Source organism: Mauremys reevesii, linkage group 1 (genome assembly GCF_016161935.1).
Source record: "Mauremys reevesii isolate NIE-2019 linkage group 1, ASM1616193v1, whole genome shotgun sequence".
Classification (NCBI taxonomy): domain Eukaryota; kingdom Metazoa; phylum Chordata; order Testudines; family Geoemydidae; genus Mauremys; species Mauremys reevesii.
The window spans coordinates 168,782,782-168,787,076 of record NC_052623.1 but is presented as its reverse complement, the minus strand read 5'-3'; the positions used below and the strand labels follow the sequence as shown (position 1 = coordinate 168,787,076).

General features: G+C 47.8%; 1 long non-coding RNA gene across 1 annotated transcript; it reads right to left on the bottom strand.

Annotated features, from left to right (window-relative positions):
• Nucleotides 1–1,541: 1,541 nt before the first annotated feature.
• LOC120397030 lies at nucleotides 1,542–3,287 on the bottom strand. Its single transcript, XR_005593638.1, has 2 exons — nucleotides 2,408–3,287; nucleotides 1,542–1,870 (listed from the first exon to the last, which is right to left on the bottom strand). It is a non-coding gene; the product is annotated as an uncharacterized LOC120397030 (long non-coding RNA).
• Between the last annotated feature and the right edge of the window lie 1,008 nt (nucleotides 3,288–4,295).

Sequence of the window (4,295 nt, the reverse complement as noted above, 5' to 3'; positions counted from 1 at the left end):
TACTTCGCTTAACTTTCTAGATGTTACTGCACCTCCCCCACAATAACACGCTTTTCTATTGAATAGTGCAGAGAGATTCTTTGGCAATAGTATTTTTGCACACGCCCCATCTCAGTTTCTTGCTCCTACTTGTGCAAATACTTCAGTGGATCCCGATCCTGAGCTTTTTATTCGGGCAAAACTTCAAGGGACTTTAACCCTAAAGTTCACGGCATCTGGCCGGCAAGTCCTGTCTCTTTTCCGGAGCCATTTAAAAAAAATTACATAAAAACTCCTGGTGTCGACCCCAAGATATCCCAGCAGGCGTTTTTGTGCCAGGGAATGGAAGTGAATTCGGTTCTTTGGAACATTTTTATTCAAGATGTGAATATTTTGAAGCAATACTCAAAGCAGATTTCGGCGTGTGCGTGGGGATCTCAGTTTTAGCTGGCGCGAGAAACCTGCAGCTTTCGAGGGTATTAGACCCAGGGGAAGGCCCCTTCCACACCCGGCATTTCAGTCGGTTCGGGGCCCTGCGGCTGAGTTCCACCACAGATCAGCACTTTTGAAATCCCACGGGCAGGGCTAATTTTTCTTACTTCCTATAGGCAGATCACAGCACTTCTACCGATCAGTAAAACAGCCATTAATATTATCCCCCCTTTAATGCACGCTAAACATTTTGGGCACCTCGTAGCCCAAGCCACCCTTAGTTAGGCCCGGACCCTAAACACACTGAAGTTTGTGCTTAAAATAAGTGGAATCAGGAGCCAAGGAGCGGCGTTTAAGGTGATTAATGACCTGGCATTGCTAGAAAGCGAATTAGCCTTGCGAAGCTTGCAGAGGAACTTCACATTAACTCTTTCGGTGTAGGGAAATGGGGCTGGGTGTCTCGCTGAGGAAGAGCACAGAGTCCGAGAAACGTGCTGAATTACTCGCCAGGAGCTCTCTTCGGGCTACTTTGATATGCAACTCGATCCCCTCACTCAGAATAGCTAAAAAAAAAATACTGGAATTATCCGGATTTGCTTTTTCAGATAAACCCCTCTCAGTCAAGGAGGAATGGGACTAAAAACAAATCTGTGAGGCAGATACTAGAGACGTAAACTCATTTGATGGGCTAAAATTCTCCTACTCCAATAAGTCCAGGCAGCCTTGCAGATTTCATGGGTGTTACTGGAGACGGAGAAAGAGAGAGAGAGAGAGTTTTAAACTTCTCTGTTAATGTTATCACCTTTTCAGTGAAAAACCTTGCAACACAAACGCCACGTGAAGGATCGCACTCACTGGATAATGTGAGCAACTCGCTGCCCTTCCCTGCGCGCAGATATCGCTTTTAAACCCCATGCTGGGAACTGGTTGCATTGCTTTAAACTAGTTTCTACCCCTACAATTATAAAGCGAGGGGCCGGGTCCTGCTCCCCATTGGAGACCGTGGCTAAATTCCCACTGCGTCCGGCGGCTGGCAGAGCCTTTTATTTGGTAGTGGAAAAACTGGCATAGCAAGAGAAGACGATTAAGGTCCAACCGGGGCTCCGGAAACATGAGAGGCAGACAGAAAATATTAGCAATTGCTACTGGCGATCGCTCTTTCCTGTGCTAATTATTACTCTGACCAGGATTACTCGGAACAGCAGATACAATCTCAAACACAGACTGGCCCGGTGACGCCAATCTCTCGTTACATAGTATTTCCCAAGTCCCCCTAAGAGTCTCTGGAGGGAAGCAGTTCGCAAGATGCCCCGAGAATAGATACCACCCCCCCCCCTACAGCGAGCGCGCGCGCACACACAATTGGGTTGCTTCCTATTCGAGTGCAACCAGAGGCTCTTTCGTATGTTAAAGCGGCGCTCTGCTTAAAGAAGGTGATAAGCGCATCCGTCGGGATTTCCTGTGTGCAAGACCAAAAGTGCCCGTTAGATACGGGGAAATATAGTGAGTTTTAGCGACGCACACGCGCCTTGTACCCCGCCTCACCCCCCAGCTGGGTTATAATGCGGGCACCTTCTCCCATCCCACTACTGAAAGGAGCTTTCTCTGTTCTCTTCTCAGGACCGGCTTTAGGGAGGATTTTCCTTAAATAGCCCAGCCCTTAGGCATTTATTTTTAAGTGCTTCAAGTGTATTCTTCCTTCGTTGTTTGAAAAGGGAGGAATCAAATCGACCCCCCCAAAATAGCTAGTAGTAGTTTTGTTTAAAAATAAGTTTAGTTTTTCGACTTTTCGCCCCACCACCGTCTTCGGAGTTAAAACGAGTAACCCTGTGAGCTATTTAAGCACCAAGCTTCCCAGAGCAGCAGCAGCAGCAGCAAGGAACTGATCCTTAAGGGGCTAGTCGCGCCAGCAGAAAAGGGGTCGGAAGAAAACACCGGCTATAAAGCCATTTGGTGGTGACATCTCCACCGTGGAGCACAACGCGGTCTAACGCACCTGAACAGAGACAGGTGCGTGCGTCTCCAGCGGAGGGGCTCAGTCACGTAGCCCGAAGCTCCTTCCATTCGTCACACTGCACGTAGTCCCCGAAGCTGCAGACTGCTGTGTACGGAATACAGGAGCCAATGAGTGACATCCTGGCCCCACGGACTTCCGTGCTGCTGGCTTTCAAGAATTAGCCCATGCAAAATATTTGAGTTTACACTTGGCAGGGTTTGGGGACTCGTTTGATCATTGCTTTAGACCTGCGAGTTTAGCAAGGTATTGCAAACGCCAAACACTCAAAGTAAGCCTTGGCAAGGACGGTCCTTTTTCTCGTTCCCTTTCCTGGCAGCGGCTCTCTTCTTTGGGGGAAGGAATCAGATCACCCTTCTGTCCCAGGGGCACCGCTCTCAGGAACGGCCTGATCCCGCAGCTATCTTGCAAGCTACACTCCCACCCAGTGGAGGGAGGATCGGGCCCCAAGCGGCTGCCTTCATTTCAGCCAACAGCCAGTTCCCAGCCGTCACTTTAAAGAAGGCAGACAGTATTACTACGTGGTCACCCAAAGCAGTCTAGCTCGGTACGGGGTTATTGGAGAAGATACGATATTGGAAAGAACCTCCAAGTAAAAAGTAGGAGCATGATATTTCAGCGATCCCTGTAAAGCCGGTCTGAGATGTGCATGATCAGCACCTCTTTAAAAAATCAGGCCCCTACTATCTCTTTGGACTCCGGTACAGGACAGCCACCTCAGTAGCTCTTTTGAACGCCTCCAGATAAGACTCTTGTTAATTCCAGTATTAATCTGCCATGTGTTCCACATTTATACTGTTATCCCAACCCCGATGCGTTTTCAGCTGACACTACTTAGCTGCTTTCCCTCCATCTGCAGGGAGGCGCAGTCAGCAGAGCAGCGTTTCCAATTAGCACTGCTCTGGTGAGATAGTGGTGCTGCAGGAAGCGCAGGAGCAGGTGAGAGTTAGAGGGAGCACCATTAGGAACTGTTCTTTGTCTCTATTAAAGGCAACAATTAGCACCCTGACAGATGCAGAGATTCAGCAGAGGCCAGAAGCTACTAAATCTACCCGGCTGTCTTGCTGATCGCTCGCTTCTACCCAGAGGGCCTTTCCATAAAACTAACAGGTGGAGCAAAGGAGGAGACAGTGGCGGGGCAAACTGAAATGTTGCATACCGTGTTCCTTCTTGCTTAGGGGATGGAGTCCCAATACCACACTAGGAAGAGTGATGTAGAATAATCCAGTGTAAAGGTTCTCAATTTAGAATTCCTATTCTGGCTCCCTTCCTTGTCTCTCTCTGTGAAGTAGGCCAAATTTATCAGGAAGTGACCAGGCTGCTTGCTTTAATTGGCTTGCCTCGTGGTAACAGTTTAATTTTTGATGAGCTGGGTTCTAGTCACGCTCCTTGGTGTTCATGCAATGGAATGTGTTTATAGCACTGATACTTTTATTCAGAAGGAAAAAACTGGCCTACAGCACAGAGACTGGTTGGATGTAGCTCCCAAAGCAAGGAGGTACTCTCACCGAGGTGGATCGGAGTGGGATCGGGCTCTCGTAGAAGCAAAGGTGTAGTATGATTTCATATATCCCGGCCTATAAAATGTTCCACAGCAGAATGCCATCATCCAACCTGAAACAATATTTTCCTCAATAAGCATCCCCCATGTTATTAGAGATACTTGTCAATGTACATCCAAATCTCAGGCTATTTCCATAAAAAACAATACCATGAACAAGTCATATAGAATAGGCTTTACAGCTAGCTCATCAGGTTGCACCTCGTAAATAGCTTGTAGATAGATAGTAGTAACTCAGCTGAATCAACAGCGAAATACATTTTTCTCCTTATAAAAGCCAGCACCTCTTCCCCGGAAATCTATAGGAAC